The following is a 17,058-nucleotide window of genomic DNA, read 5'->3' as shown; positions in this document are numbered from 1 at the left end:
CAGAGAGGAACCAATGGAACTGATTCTGAATCAGGGAAAACTTTCTGCTCCTTCCTGCACTTTCCCATGCTCATGAAAAGCTGATTCTCCAAGGAACAGCATTCAAGTGGCGGTCAAGCAAAGCAAATGTAGAAATGTCAGGACTGAAGGAACAGGGACTTCACAATTAGGAATATTTGCCTGAATACCCCTCTTCCATAGGTCACAATGTTCACCATGATCATTTCCTTCCCCAGCCATAAATCCTGGGCAAACTGGATTACATCTTGGTTAGGTTTGTGTTCCTTAGAGATTTGGAAGTTCCAAGGGGAAGAGAATTCATTACCCATTCATTATGCAGCCTATTACATTTTTTGCAGTGATTACTTACCCTCCTTGGTGAAAACAAAAAACCCCTGAGAACAAATAAAAAATACCAAACCACTCCTCTGACTAATGCAACTTTCCTGTGCTCTCCCACCTCCGCAGATGAAGAGCTGCTTGTGCAATTTTAATTCAGCCCTCCCTGTTATGAACTATTACACACTATTTTTCCCACTGGGCCCCAGCTTTCTTTCTGTCTCCAGGAAAAATGATCCCTAATAGCAACAAGTAGACACTCTGTTTTCTCCTCATTTTTCTACATGTTACTTGATGCCTGGCTTTCTCCTCTTAACTCTGATTTCTCATCTCTGTGCTGGTTTTTGGGTTGGTTTTGTTTTTCCTGGTGCTCACAATTCTGCTGCTTCCTAGCCCTGCCTGTCAATCCTCACTATTTGGCTTCCAATTGTTACCTCTGTTTATCTAGTCAGACTCAGGCTCCATGAAACCTGTTTTATTCATGCTGATCTACTAAATTCCACTCCACCAGACCTCACCCTTGCACGGATACATCCCTGAAAGTGCTGTCTCCTCCCTCTTCTGTCAGTCAGGCAGCCTTGCCTTGCTGGCTGCCCTTCAGGAACATCTGTCACCCCTGGACCAGGGCATTCCTTGCTCAGTGTTCAGCCCAGTTTTACTCAGAGACTCACCCAAGACCTGTTTCACCATACAGACTCTTCCCTGACAAACTGCAACAACCACCTTCTAAAAGAGTAAGTCAATGAAGTTTAACCAATCTATAAAAAATAAAACATATATGTGGAACACACTTTGTTATGCGGAAGAGCTGAAGTGCTTTTGTTGAAAGCTAAAAATCCACAGCAAAAACAAATTCAAAGTGAGCCTGACAATGAGGGCAGGATACTTCGGTCTGAAATGTTCAAATCTGACATTCACAAGCTACTGGAAAAGGGGACTTGGAACTCTCAGCCAATATGTCTGTGCCATTTATTGGTACAGGCACCTGAATTTTCTACAATATGTTTTTTCAGCAGCTGAAGATTTTGAGACACATCAATGTCTTAAGACAGTCTCTGCATGCAGCTTTTCCTTTTGAGATGCTCTATCAGATACAGTTTTTCTTGAAAAAACAAAACCTGTTCTCCCCCCCCCCTCCCCCCCTGCCCCGGCCTTCTGATCTCTGCTCTGCTGCAGCCATTCACTTTCAGCCATCCCCTCCAGAAAATTACAGGCAATTAATTCCACCAGATGCTCCCCTCTCCTGCAGCTCTGTTAAGGAAACACTCAGCCATGCCAAGCTCTCTTGGGTATATTTTCACTGCTCAGAGCCAGGCCCTGTGGCTCTCACACCAACCTGCTCTTCTGCCCACCTCCAGTGATGCAAAAAAGGATTTTCCTTTACCAAAACCAAATCTCCAGCCTTTCTTCTTCTGGAGAGAACAAATATAAATGGATTGTTAAGCCTAAAGTCCATCACTGATGTTTCCTAGGATGGGAGCATTTATTTATCTTCTCCTGAGATCACAGCTCACCTGTAAACAAGGAACACCTCTGAACAAGCTAACAAAACAGCAATTAATACCTAGGAATTGTCTAAGGGAGCAAACGGAGTTATTCTTACAGTCAAAATAGAAAGATGGAAATGTAAATGATATTTAATGCCCAGGCAGCCCTCTGAGCAAAAAACAACTCGGGATATGCTAGGGAGCAGCAAAGTTGAGGGAAGAATGGCCTAGCCATTGAAAACAGGCTTCATGATCCCAAATTAATGTTGGAACAATGAGTGGGCTCACACAATGTGGATGTCCTCTGTGGATCTGGATGTATCTTTGACACTGACCTGGCATGCAAAGCTCTGAGATCCTCTATCTTCCACTTCAGGCACAATAAATCAGTCACAGTCATACACCACACACTGAGGAAATGGTTAAAAGGTCTCCATACCCTATTTTCTCTCTCTTCTTCCTGACTAGAGCCTCCCAAGCCCCTTTTAGTCCCCCAAACTAATTGCAATAAGATGTCCTGTCATCACAGAGAAATGTGCATTAAGCATCTGCAGGATTTCTGCTCCACATTCCAGAGGGAGTCCCATGGCTCTGCAGCATTTCCAGGAATGAAGTGAGCCCTCACTCATCAGAGAGAGCACCACTGGTCTATAGGGTTTGAGGGCTATGGATGTTGGATACATAGCTCCTTTAGGTCTAGCAAAGGCCCAGACAAGTGTTGAAAATAATTTGCTTTAAGCTAGCAGCCAGCCCTTGTGATCAATCCATCATCTCAGTTTCCATAAAGTTTTACCACTCCTTGCATGGGAATCTCTTCACATTACTAACTGATGTTATATATATCTATATCTATATTCTGATATAATTAAGACTGAGATTCAGCACAAGTCTACCAGGCTACTCACACTCAAGTCAGATGGTCAAGTCAGATGCTTCTTTGGGGTGGCACCAGAGGCTGGACCACTGAGACACTGCACATGCCCATTTTACTCCAAGGAATAAAGTGTACATGGAAATTGGAGAGCAGGGCAAGGCAGCAAGGCTGGCAGCACTGGGCTCCTCTGAAGTTTCACAGCTCTGAAGGGAAAGTTTTCAAGGGTCCCTTGTAATTCAAAGTGATGTGATTTTTTAATTGCTGCAGAAAGAGCTCAGCACACAGATATATGCCTTCAGATCCCTGCTTTGTTCCTCCTCCCCAGATATCATCAACACTGCCATGAAAGAGCTGTGAACTGGAAGAGCAATGCATATATTGAAATGGAAATGAGGATAAAATCCTCTCACCTGGCTCCAGGAGCTATTACTTGCCCCCAGAGACTTCTGAACCAGTGGAGACCTTAACAAAGGGCAGGGCAGAAGTATTCCATTCTTATGGACATGTGTTTACCCTGCAGATGTATCTGGATGGCTCCAACTGGTGTGGTAGGAAGGATGTGGAATAATTTACAATAAAGAAGTCAAGTGTGTGTTGTTCCTCTAATCTCTGCTCCTTGGCCTCAAGTCCTGCTGTCCTGCATACTCAAGAGCTCTGCCTTACTCTCCCGGATGCTGGAGTGCCTAGAATCAAGGTGGCATTGCAGGAATCTCAACTGCAGGAACAAGAGCCTTCCTCAATGAAAAGTACTCCTTGGGCAAGGAGAGATGCTCTCACTGGTGTCCTAGAAAATGCTCATGCTAAATTGGACCAACTCTGCATGAGTCCAAGCAGCTTCACTCCCACCAAATTCCATGTGAGTCACTCCCACGTGTTCCAGGTTTGGGTTTTCTCAGTGTCTCTGCCCCAGCACTCCCAGGAATGTGCTGTCCTCCCTTGCACTGTCACTCCCACTTGAATTGGCTCCAGTGCTGCCCAGAATTCCCGATTCACCACTGGCTGTGCCTGCCCCTACCCCCCCAGCACTCACCTCCCCCGCCTGCCTCCCTGCTGCACTGTGCTAGGAGCATCCAGAGGTTCTCCTGCCTGGTTCAGACACACATCCTGGGGACATGATTCCACCCCAGTGTCACTTGCTGTGAACAAAAAGGCTCTCACTGACTCTGACAGTTACTTCCTCTCAGGTCCAGGACAGCTACTTCCCCATTCCACTGGTATCAGTCTGGTTCAGCTTTTATGTTGAATTCAAACCAGAAGTGCATTATACTCAAACAGTTAAATCCCAGCCACATTCACCTTTGCCCTGACTGATAAATCTTCACATCATTCTAATCCACAAGAAGCTGCTCCAAAGATGGATCCATTCCATACAGGCTTTTCTTTTAATTTACCCAGGTGCCCTTTGATATTGTGGATCTCTGTATTTAATTATAGGAGCTGAACGAGGTTCATATCCTATCTCCTGGTGCACTTTGCTCAGGTCTGTCTTTTCTTTTTGTGTTTAGGGAAGGAGAGTGCAATTCTTGGAAGCACAGCTCTTTAATTTTAATATACTACAAGTGCAAGAGTAAGCTCACCTTTAACTGCTTGTCATTGTCAATGCATGAATAAACAAGTGGCAGGGGAGGGAGAACATTGCAAAAAGGTGCTTCTAGATGGATATGCTCAGCAGCCATAAAGGACCTCAGTAATTTCCTGGGGCACAAAGGCCTTGATGGTACTGCTCTGCTACTTCCAATCAGAATAAATGAAGTACTTGACAATTCTCCTTGACTGCTGAAAAATAATAATAAAAATATTAAAACCAAAACAGATCTAGGAGAAAGAGAAGTTTATGTTACACCCCAAATTTGCAGTCCACTTCTCCAGGAAGGAGAATTGTCACTTTGAAGTAAACAGAACAGGTAAAGAAGTGGGATGCAACAGAAATTCAGCTGGGAAAAATTCCTCTTGTTGCATTTGTGCCTCTACATCTGGTCTGACTGAGAGTCTGACCTCTTCTATTTGTAGCCCAGAACATTGTGGGGTACACTGACAGCAATGTGATCATGACGAACTTAAATTATCTCACAGGTAGGTCAGGACTTTGATAATGGATCTTCAGTGAGATGGAACCCCAGGCCAGCTTCATGCAAGCTTTGTGTCACCAGAACATAAAGGGTTGGGGATTTGGCCAAAGAGGTTGGATCCTGAGCTGGAGAGCTTCTCATTTCAGCACAGCAGATGCACTGTGGAATTCACCTTTGGGCAGGATCTTCCTGATTGTTGTGGGCAGTGCCAGGCACTGGAACAAGCAGCCAGACACTGTTATCGATGCAGCAGTCAGTACTCTGCTCCTTGGCTAATTAGCTGAGCTAGTACCCCTCTCATATGACTTATTTTTAGTCCTTGCCTGCAGGGAACTGAGACTTTAAGAGGCTCTGGAATGGGTCAGCTGGAACAGGCTGTTACATTATGTATGTAGCAGCTGTGCGTGGCAATATCCAGGGGCTGAGACTGAGGCACCTGCAGGACCACCTTCACCTGCACCTCTTACCTAGTGTTCCAAGCCACCACAGAATAGCATCCTCCTTGTGCCATCCTAACTCACCACAGGGGTTTAGAGTGTTCCCTAATGGATAAAACAAAAATCTGTGTCTAAAATTAAGTTTCTGCATTAGCTATGCATGGTATAGCTCATTAAAAATGGATCCTCCTTTCAAGCTCTGACACATACATAGGGAAATATATTGCTCCACATGCACAAAGTATTGGAATAAAATATCCATTACCTGCATGTCCCTGTTTCAGCACAGGACTACGGAATGTGGTGGTGGTTACAACAGCAGATTTGGCTGTCATGATACAGATTGTCCCCGCTGTTGGGTTATGCTTATAAAGCCCTTGGGAAGATGGAGGAAGTGAGGTCAGTGAGTGGCTGAGTGTCCCGTGGACACCGAGTTCCAGGCCATGGGAACAAGCCTTTGTCCCAGAACAATCCAACTTGGACTGCTGCTCCTTTGAAGGTCACCCAGAACAGGAGAGCAGCAGCACTGGAGAGTAGCCAACCTCTGCAAGCAGAAAACAGTCACAGGTACTAAGAAGAGTTCTGCTATGGAATAATGAGCTCACAAACTTGTTCCTCCAAAGCTAACAAGCAGGGCTGCAAGGGCAGTCACAGCAGAGCCCTGTGCCACAACCCTAAAGGCAGAGGGCTTCTCACTCCAAAAATTCCCCATGCCCATGCCCAGACATTTCTTGAAAGGCCAGCTGCTTCACTGTTATTACTACTACTATTATGTTAATATAGTAATACTTCTACTTCTACTAATATTACTGTAATAATAGTTCTGCCTCAGTAAGCAAATGAGTGCTGCTACTCTCCTTCTGATCACACTGTCTCACGTGGAAAAGACAATGCCCTGGTTTATTGGTGCCTGCTGCTTCTAATCCAGGTGTTTGCTACAGGTTAAGTGTATGAGGGAAAATACACACCCAAGTATTTTAGCACACTATCTGCATGATGGTCTTTGAAATGATGATGAACCAAGGCACAGGTGAAGTGAACTGGGAGTCCCAGTGACAAGGACTGCAGAATGTAATGCTCATTTACCTGTTGTGGGTCCACGCTTTATTTTCATGAGACAGACTTCTTACAATGTATTCTTAATATCTGAGAGTAGTGCATGAACCAGCATTACTGAAAGAAAAACAAAAAAGACAGTGTCTTATGTGCTGTAATAGGATTAAACTGTTTTTCAAGCTCAATTAGCTGACTCACAATTTTAACTTGGTACCAAGACAGCAGCAAAGCAATTTGTGGGATAGATGGCAAATACCTCCTCAAAAGGATGATTTCTACACCATGCAGGCATGTGTGAGTGAGCTCTAAACAAACTGAAAGGTTTTGGCTTCACCAAAAGATTTATTTTGTACCTGTGATTTGGTCACAGAAAAAACATCATTTACCCAGTATGGTTCTTACATTAATCCTGCAGCCCGAGGCTCCTCTTCGGAGTAACTCCCTAGACAACAGGTCTGTGTGAATAAACACAGATTAAATCCCCTGTGTTCACGCCCAACATTCGTTCTCACCGAATTCTTTACCAAATCCCTTCAGCTGCAATTGCTGCCTTTCAGCCCCATCGCGTCACCTCGGTGCCGCAGGCTCGGGGACCAATTAGTGACACAAGCTCCTGTCACCTAGGAGATCGGGAGGCAGTGTCGTAGCGTTCCCATCTTCAGAGACTCTCCCTGAGACTGGATTTGGGCTCTGCATGACGTTTTACCATATTGGCACACTCCCAGGACAGCTAACTAAATATTATGGCTGGCCATAGTATTGCCACAGTCATCGTGGTGGCTGAAATGCATGAGAAGCTTTAAGGATTCCTATAAAGGAGGAAAGCAGCATCCTTACAGATGCTCCTACAAATTGTCTAGCTGCGGCTGCGAGCTGAGAGCCGGGGATCACAGATCTCCCCAGTCCCACCTAAAGGCCTAAAGCTCATCATTCTATTCCAGCAAATTCCTTCCTCTGTTTCTGATAAGGAGAACTAAAGCTTGAAATCACACTGCCTGGAGACACAGGTCATGGTGACACTGCCAGGATGTGTTGCCTCTACAATGCTTATATGAAAGGGTGCTACAAAATAATGTAAATCCACAGTGTATTGACCGATTTCAGTGACAGGACTAGCAATCGTTTCAATAAACTGGTTCACAGCTCAGCAAAGAACCCCAACTATGCAAAAAGCATTATAAAATAATTCACTATTAATCATTTAAACACAGATATTTTTCTGTAATTTTACATGGTCCGGATTACTCTGATTCTTAGGTTTAAAAATGAACAAGTCTACAAGTTTCCAATAAAACAGTGTAGGAGAAGGTTCTTTTTAATTGATTTGGATACTCAGCAGCAGAATAAACACTGCTCGGATTGCCCACGTTCTACCTTGGCATTTGATTAATGTTTAATTGACATTTGCAGGGAAAAAATGATTTAGTGTTTTCTCTGTATTGCTCTCTCACAAGAATAACTCTGGAGCAGCTGAGCCCAGTGTCTGTGCTGCACATCCCACCTTCAGAGACATTCCACCGTCCAGAGCTGTTTCTAGGCAATCTGGTCTAGGGAGGAAGGAGCAGGGAAAGAGATGGGGAGGTCAGTGCTAAACCTGTGTGCAATGCTCACCTTCCCCACACACCTCCTTAACTGCTTACAAATTCAGATTAGGACTTTTTAATGATCCCATTGCTCTCACATCTCCTCTCAAGTACTGGCAAACAGGTTTCACACTGAAAAATGTTCTTTTTGAGGTGAGCTGGAGGGAGATTGGAGGCAGAGAGAAGACTACAGGCACAATTGCATTGACCTGTGCTATGAAGGGGTTCTAGACCACCTGTACAGCTCCCAGTAAATCTCTGCTTTGTTCCTGTTAAATTTATTAAAATCTTGGTCAGGACAGTGATCAGGACATCCACACTTACTCTACAAAATTATTTCCTAGAGCAAATTTCAAACCTTTTGGTCACTGTGTTTGGGGTTTACTCACTTCATATCAGATATTCTTCACTTTCAGCCCTGGTCTGACCACAGTGTTTCACAGACACTCTGCGGTTGCACAAACCACTTCCCCTGCCATGTGCAGTGACAGCAGTTGTATTCACAGAGGAGTTCTAGTAGGAACTTCCATGGGTCACAGCTTAATCCCTGCTGATCTGTGCCAAAGAAACGCAACGGCAGAGCTGGGCCTTTTCCAAAGACCGCACTTTTGTCCTGCCCCGATTACTTACTGCAGAGGGGAAATGTGTGTTCAATTGGGGCTCCACTCCTTTTGTTAGGCTGGAGCCACTGACGCTGCACTTTCATTAACTTGGGGCTCGCTGAAAGCCACGGCCCTCAGAGACAATTGGAACACAAAGTGCCGCCACCCGGCTGGATCCAACTGCTGCTGGCAGCATTTTCATTCACTCCAGCCCCACCCTAGAACTAAAGACTGACAGGAAAAGACTTCACAGTACCTTATAAGTTATTTTGATTTTCAAGTGTGCTCTGTTTCCCACGGTGGTTGCCGCTTTACTGAAGTTAAAGCTGAGCATCAGCCACCAGGATGCACACAGATAATGGCACATGCCACGGGAATGTGAGACTATCCCTGCTCCAGTTGCCATGGAAAATGACAGCATGGTGTGATGCTCCAGTGAGGCCATCTCAGGCTGCTTCACTGCCCTTCACGAGCAGCCTTGAGAGAGCAGAGGTGAAATTCCTCCCTGAGATACAAGGAACAGCCCCTACACTATGCAATTTTAGCCTCAGCTCTATGCTTTGGTGACTCAAAGCCTGGGCAAGACACAATTCCCAGCCTGGGACTGGCTCTGGAAGCTGGTGATAAGCCATAATATCCCATATTTCAGCTATTTTGGCTGAATTCCTGCATTATGGAATGATGGAATTTATGAACTTGCCACTGGACTGGAAGTAGACATGTCCTTGTGTCTCAGTCAGCTGAGAGCAACACAACATTTCAGGCTGTGCATTGCAATTACAGCTGCTGACTAATTGTGAGAGGTGCCAAAAATTGACCTGCTCACCAGATAGATTAAATCTCACAAATTCTGTTAAACCAGCACTATGGAGACAATAACAAGGCTAATCACTCGCTGTCTTCATTCCACGGCAGAAATGCAGCAGCCTTGAATAATGAACCACCTTCAGCTTGTCTAGACTGGGGTTTCCTGCACACTGTGGAATCTTCTCCCAGGTTTCTTTTCACACAATTCTGCCTGCCCGAGACATGCAAACAGATTGGTAATTCACATCACAGAGTGACAGACACACGACCCAGACACACTGAGCAGCACAGAATCCCAAAGGAATTCCTAGTGACTGAGTTCTGGACAACACACACAAGTCTGTCCAACTGATCCCTACCCACCATCCTGAATCACCCCTCCAAGGAGAGAAAAAGAAATAGATCTGTGTTCCCTGAAGCTCACCTCATATTTATATTCAAAAAACATGGATATCCCATTGACAAGAGCTGCCTGGGAAGGATGAGTGTCCTACAGTGCAAACAATGCAGCCAGGAACTACCAGAAACCTCAGCCACAAGTTTTGCCATTTTATGATCAGCTGAAGCAGCAGTAAACTGAGTTCAGTGCCAGATCCTTCCCTGTGAAGGTGGTGAGGTTGCCCAGAGAAGCTGTGGCTGCCCCATCCCTGGAACTATGCAAGGCCAGGTTGGATGGGGTTTGGAGCAACCTGGGATAGGGGAAGGTGCCCCTGGCAAGAGTTTGGTCCCTTCCAACCCAAACCATTCTGTGATTCTGTTGTTTCCCATCAGGACAGAGCTTCCTAGCTGGTGCAAGGGTGCTTCCAGGGCAGGACTGTGGAGTGTGGTCCAGTGGAACACCCTCTCAGGGCTGAAACCTAAGGCACAGCCTGCTCTGGGCAGTTGCTCTGCTCTGATCTACGTCAGCAGCCAAGGACAGCAGGGTCTGTCTGGCTGCCACCTCCCCACTGAGCCTGTTTGGGTGGCTGTAAGCTGTGCTGGTCACCTGTGACAACGTAACCAGTGCTTTCATCCTCCTCTTGCTGCCTCACAGGATTTTTTAGCTGGCAGATGAATGAGCCAGACACTCTGGGTAGCACAGCTCCTGAAGAAATTCCTCATGCCCGAGCACCTAACAATGCCTACAAATGTCACAAAACATCAGCGAACACTCTGAAAACCCAACTGCAATTACTGGGAACTTCTGAGTTTAATATCCACTATCAAGAGTCCCAAAATATTGGCACATTTCCAAGATTTTATCATGTGATTTTTAGTCTTAGGCTCACAAAATCTCTGATTAAAAAAGATATGTAAAACAAGACCCATCTCTTCTATATTGCATTAATTTCTTAAAACTCTTCAAGATACAGAAATGTATTTCTTAATAAGTTCAAATTAAATGGCACTGATATCTCACTATGTACAGTAATTAATGAATTGATTTTACCGATTCTCAATGAAAATAAAAAGATCTGACAGACAGTAGTCCTCAAACAGCTCCAAGTACAGGAAACACTGGTGTGGTGCCTCAGACCTGGTTGGTGAAGATGCTCCAGGCACTCTTGAGACTGAAAAGGCACCAGATGTGATGGCAACACCCTCTCCATCATGTGAACTTGGTCTCCCATAGATTCTGATTTAGGTAATTTGTTCTTTTGAGGCATCTTTTCTAAAAGCAGACTTTGCAAAACTTCACAATATATTAACTCAGTTTGGGGATCTGTGTTGTTACGTAAATATCTGATTAAATATAATGCTGAGCTGCTGCCACTTCATGTTAAAAAACCTACCCAGTGAAAGTGTGCAAGAAGAAATGAAAAATTATCACAGCATGTTGTATAGGAGGGTGTTTTTGAGTTAAAAAACAAGAATACAGGAGAAAATCTATTGGGAAGACCAGTGAACAGTACAGGGAAATATACTGGAGATATATTAATAAAACTTATCCTTCAGCCTCTTGAACAATTGTTTTCTCTTAATCTGAGGGGGAAACCCTGAGTAAATTTACTGTTTTCTTGCTTAATGTACCCCAATATGAGGGGAAAAAAAAAAGTAGACTTAAATCTTAGGCAAAAACATTCACTTTTCCTCCAAAAGGGCTTGCTCCAAGGGTTTGTCTTCATTAGCCGTGGAAAGTAGTGACATATTATTTTTGTATTCCCGTGGACTGCATCAAATCGTCCCTCTTGGCTGTCATTGTTTCCTATGGAAGCAACAATGGTTCCCATTTATCACAAGCTGACACCACCTGGCATACAGAATTACTGTTCACACTGCAGCACCCAAAAGGATGTGATAAATAAAGCCCCCAGAACACCTAGCAACCAGCAAAAACATGAAAGGAAAAGTACAACTGGTTCAGAAAATGAAGCACCTTTTCATGAATCACTGTGGCTTCCACTTCTAAGCAGCAGCTCTGAAAACGTTGATGAACTTAAAAATTGCCTCACAGGGTGCAGGGAAGGAATCAAGGGGCTGATGGCACCAGGGAGGGAATGAAATTTCACCATTAGAGAAGGTTCTGAAAAACACAAGAGTTTTGTGGAGACATCAAAGCATGGTGCAGCTGCTGGTACGTCAAAGGAGGACTGTGCTGCCTCCAACAACTCCCTGGTGTCAGCTCATGGCTGGCATCACTGACACATTGGAATCAGCAAAGAGAGTGACTCCAGGCTCTTTTTTTCTGTCACTTGCTGCTGGCTGGATCAGTGTCTCCATGTTTGCCTGTGCAGGAGGTGAAAGCCTCCTCCCGTACTGATGGAAGGTGTTTCACTGCAGGACATGAAGGGCTCCTCCCCAGCAGGGCAGCCAACATCCACCTCAGCTGTCTGAGAAATGCCTGAACTTTTGTGTCCTCCTGCAGGAATTCTGGGGTATGCCTTGGCTATTTCTCTGACGTCTGGTTTTGATAAGTGATTTTCAGAGCCTAGTGTCTCCTAGGAATTCTGCAGGAAGAAAGTGGGTGAGGTCATTCAGCTTTTCACTGAGTCTCCTTTCTCTGCTTTTGGCCGTTCTGGCGAACATGGCCCTCCAGCACTCGGGAATATTTCTGTCCCCTTAGGAGCTATCGACCACTCGTTGGTTTTATTTGTGCACACACAAAAGTTCCATGTCACTGGAAGGGGAAACAAGGTTGACATTAAGCAGGGGAACACAAGCAGCTCAGAGATGCAGCTGTGAGCTGAGTTCATTTATGAGCTCAAGTGCTGGCAGAGCCCGCTCTTGTTTCTCGGCCGCTCCGCTGGCCCCTGGCCTGGCTCCGAGTAGTTGAAGGCCATGGAATAATGGCTGGTTTGTCAGCCTCTTTCATCCATGGCAGGAATACTCTGAACGAAGCAACAAGTAAAAGAAAACACATCTTATTTTCTCTGCTTCACCAGCACTCTGCCTTGGCAAGTGTGTGACTCGCATACGGCTCTCCTTGGTGAGACTCTTCATATCAGATTTCATTTCTTGCTCCATGGGTTGCCATGGAGACGATGCTGAACCGCTGCTTTTGTAGGCCAGGAGATTTATGACTGCATCCCCAACCAGTCTGCTCATCAGAGCCACACAGGATTCTCTTCAGTATTATGTTTTTTACATAAACAGAAGGGGAAAGAAGCAGGTCCTGCATTTCTCAAAATATTTTTCACAGTCAAACCCTGTATTTTAGATATCTTGAAGCCTATCAGAGTCTGTTTATATATATATCACAGCATATTTATGCTAAGTTACTGATTTATAAGTAATGTATAATCACATGCACAAGCTCCCGAGCGCCCAGACCTGAAAAGAGTTAAGTGCCTGTATCAAAACAGAGCCTTCTGCATTGGCCTTGTTCTTATCTTACTCATTCCAGCTTTTTCGCAGGCAGAAACAGTGGGATTGGTGAAGTCACAGCATAAACACCCTCTTTAGAAATCCAAATCATGTGATTTATGATTAGGTTATTGTTAATCAAGCCCACAGGAAGCTGGGTGCTACAGCACACACAAATACAAAGGGGAGCATGTCCCAGCAGCACAAAAGAGTGTATCATTAATATTAATTGTTAGCTAATCTAAAGCATCTGACAACAAATCTTATCTCTTAAATCTACTGCCCAGACAATCGGAAGCTCCGGAATAAACGGAATAAACGTTCTCCTCTACCTTCCTGGATGCCATTAATCACACCGGATGCACATTGTCCCACCTTCCCTCAGATGGGCTCATTACCAGACTCCCTGGCATTGCACCAATGGCTAAAGGAGGTCTGTTCCTGGAACAACGCCAGGAGACCTTTGGATGCTCTGGGAGCTACAAGTGGAACCGAAGAATATATTGTTATAATATTGTCAGGCAGCACTTGTGGGACACAGCCAAGGAAGCCCACGGGGCACAAACACAAGTGGCAGCTGCTTCTCTTGAGCTCCTCGAATGCCCTTGCCAGACAGGGAGACCACAATGATTCCCACAAGGGAAAGTGAGCCAGGAGTGGGATTCTGGGCTGGGCTCACACATGTTACAAACACATGGGTTTGCTGAGGGACAGTGCTCTGAGGCGGCTTCAGGGCAGTGCTTTGGCTGGGCTCTGGATTGAATCCATGTCAGAGGGATCATTTTTACAGTGCAGAGCAGAAAAGGCCAGTCAGATCACTCAGCATGTGCCTGAATATTCCTTACAGTATCCTCCTTCTTATTTTCCTGTAGAATTTTTACCTGTTCATGTTTCCCATCCCCTGGCAGGGCAGTTCAGAACACGGGTTCAGCACCAGTTGCCATTACACCTTTACTAGCAGCCTTCCAGGCATTTTTCCATCCATTAACGCAGCAGTATTACCCTCTAAATGAGCACAAATCATTTTCTCTGTTAATATTTAATGAAACACAGACTGACCCATTACACTGAACCATGACACATCCAGGCACAAGGGGAAGAAAACAAGCGCCAAGCAGAACTTAAATTATCTGTATCAAATCCTCCAAAACAGCCATAAATTCTGAATTTTCAGCTTGAGGCATGGCATCAGCCCAGGCCCAGTGGTGGACAAGTGCTCCCAGCTGTCTGGAAGCAGGGCTGGTTAACGTGTTTCAAGTGGGTCAGGCTGTCCCACTGATCACCAGGGAAATGTAGGCCACTGCACTTCCATTTGCACAGCAGCAACTCAGCAGAGTTGTCAGAGTCACTGGGACACAAACCACTCAAATAAACCCTGAATGTGGAAGTAGAGCTGAAATAGAGTAAATCTGTAGTTGGCATCCCTGTGAAACAACAGGCAGCCCTTGAACAGATGCTGATTTATTGCTACAACATTGCCAGACCAAGGCTTGCATCTGCTAAAGGATCCAGTCCTTTCGAAAAATGTATTATATCCCATTAATATGTTGAGAAGCATCTATTATTAACTAAGTAATTCAATAACCATTAACCTCAAAAGAGCATATTTTCTCAAAAAAAAAAAAAAATCCAAATTGGCCCTAAATCAAGCTCTCTGCTGCTACAGCCAGACTGCCCCCTGTAACTGAACCTGCTAATTTAAGGACATTTATTTTGGGAACATGCACCATCACACAGAAATAGTGGTCCATGGGCTCCAAATAGCAGCAAAGGCCAGATCAGGTACAGGAGTCTGAGTGTGATAACTTGGAGTCCTTTGTTAGAGCAATAGCCAGGGAAATGGGCTATGGGATTGGGAATCCAAGGTCGGCAGCTCCTCAAGGTCACCATGGCTGCCAGGCAGAGAGGCCAGGAGGGAAGGAGCCCACAGAGCACCAATGGATCTCCCACTCTTCCCAAACTGGTTGGCTCAATGAGGTCATAATTAACACAGAGCAGTTTGTTAGATCAGCGTCCACCTAGTATTGACACATATGGCCAAGGCTGTTAATATGCTGGAAGTAGTTAATTAATGCTAACATGGCTCTGAAGATAGGGCAGACCTACATTCCAGCAGGGTGGATGGAGCAGTTTTGTAGAGAACACAGCAGTTTTTAGGTCAACCATGGCAATCCTAGGCTTACCCCTGGCTTTCACCAGTTGCAGGAGGGGAATGGCAATCCCTGCAGCTCAGGAATGCAAACACAGCTCTGGAGTTCCTACAGAAGTGCACACACATGGATTTGTAGCTGTTCAGGAAGCTTGAGGCATCCCTGGAGCTAAAACTTTCCAAGCAGGAATGAGGCATGTTTAAAACGAGTACTTTCCTTTTATATAGAGAATTGTTTGGTTTGGTAGAACTATAAATTGCCTGATTACTGATGTTTAATAACCAAATTGACACGTGCAATTGTAAGAGACCTTAAAAGTGAGAAAAAAAAAATAGGTGGAAATTCTAGCTCCCAATTTTCATGCTGGAATCCAGGAGTGTATATATATTTATAGACATTCACACCAACCATGGCAGTAGCTGCATGAACAGTATTGTTATCAATTCCAGACTCTGACATTTTTCAGGCACCAAAAGCATTATTTAGAGACAAGGTAGAATCCACATTGTTCAAAACCACATGTGAATAATGCCATTGTTGACATTTTGAGTGTGCATGTAGCTCCCATAAAAGCACTGAGCATTTTTTTCCTCAGTATTCAAACACCTGCTCAGAAGATCAAAACTCTTTTCTTAATAAATTACTTTAAAAGTTGAATACACTATGTATCCTCATACATTTAAGTTTTGCAAATGAATCTTCTATTAAAATACATTAGTTCATTCCCCTGAGTGGAATTTATAGCATCAAAAATCTCTTCAGATCATTCAATATATATTATGTAAATATTCCAGAAGAAGGTCTTAATAAGTTAGTATTTCCAATAAATAAAAAAACCCTATGCACATGACTGAAAAAAAACCAAATTTATGTCTCTGCTTTCCTCTCACAATATCGCAAATTTTCCTGGGAAGAAACTTGGCTTTTAGCATTCCAGAATCTCTCTCCATATCTGTCCAAGTCTAGCACAGAGAAGATCATCCTGTGGTCAGTATACAACCCCAAGATGCTCAAACAATATCACTGAAAACATTTCCAGAGTTAAAACTCCAATCTAGCCTACTTCCCTAAATGAAATGTGTGTGTGTGTGGCAGAGTGATTTGATGTGTTCTTTATTCCCAGCCGGAGAAAGGAGCATTGCTGAAGTGATTTGAGTGGTTCTGCCCACCGTGTCTCACAGTTGCAAAGGCTTTTGGCTACAGAATTAAAAGCCTGATGATTGCTCACCATTTAGGGAGGGAAAATTGCAGAATTTCAGACTGACTTTATCTGCAAGAATTGGCCTGGATATGACACAGATGAAGTATCTGGTGATCTGCCTGTGTTTTTCTAATGGGGTCACACACATACCACACACAACATCTACCGCAGGTTTTGTTGACACTACAGACACTTCAGAAAGGATGTGGTGATCCCTCACTGGCTGCATCACCATCAGGTAGCTTTGCTTCAGTGATGGTGATTCAGGGAACTGTGCATAGCTCAGTAACTTACAGAATATTTTAAATTAGTGGCTTCTCACTATGTTTTAACACCCTCTTCCAGCAACCTTTAGCTTGCCTCCTCCCCCCACTTGATGCAGGGCCTTGGCATGGAGGAATCTTACTGATGAAGTTTGAAAATTACATTAACTTATTTGTGCAGCAACATGCAACCAGTCTGACACTTTAAAAAAAAAAAAAACAAACCACCCCAAAATCCCAACATGATGGGTTTGGTAGTGCAGGGCATCTCTAAAATCTGTTTCAAGAGCCTGAATTCCAGCTGAGCAACAAAAGCTAGATTTAGTTAACAAAACCAGATGTAGCTGTTAAAATACCTGTAAGGAGCTGGATTAATAAGAGGGGGAATCCTTCTGAGCCTCAGCAGG

General features: G+C 44.4%; 1 protein-coding gene across 1 annotated transcript in view; it reads right to left on the bottom strand.

Moving 5' to 3' along the window:
• The window catches only part of SPTBN1 (spectrin beta, non-erythrocytic 1), a 134,924-nt gene extending 128,060 nt beyond the window's left edge, over positions 1-6,864 (bottom strand). The window contains exons 1-4 of the mRNA XM_032747620.3: positions 6,665-6,864; positions 6,293-6,379; positions 5,472-5,750; positions 4,278-4,476 (exon numbers count right to left, since the gene is read on the bottom strand). The gene's annotated coding sequence lies outside the window, so the exon portion shown is untranslated. The remainder of the gene's footprint in view (positions 1-4,277; positions 4,477-5,471; positions 5,751-6,292; positions 6,380-6,664) is intronic.
• Between the last annotated feature and the right edge of the window lie 10,194 nt (positions 6,865-17,058).

Source organism: Taeniopygia guttata, chromosome 3, assembly GCF_048771995.1.
Source record: "Taeniopygia guttata chromosome 3, bTaeGut7.mat, whole genome shotgun sequence".
In the NCBI taxonomy this organism is placed as follows: Eukaryota; Metazoa; Chordata; class Aves; order Passeriformes; family Estrildidae; genus Taeniopygia; species Taeniopygia guttata.
Note: the sequence above shows the minus strand (reverse complement) of the source record. Positions and strands in the feature narration are given on the sequence as shown.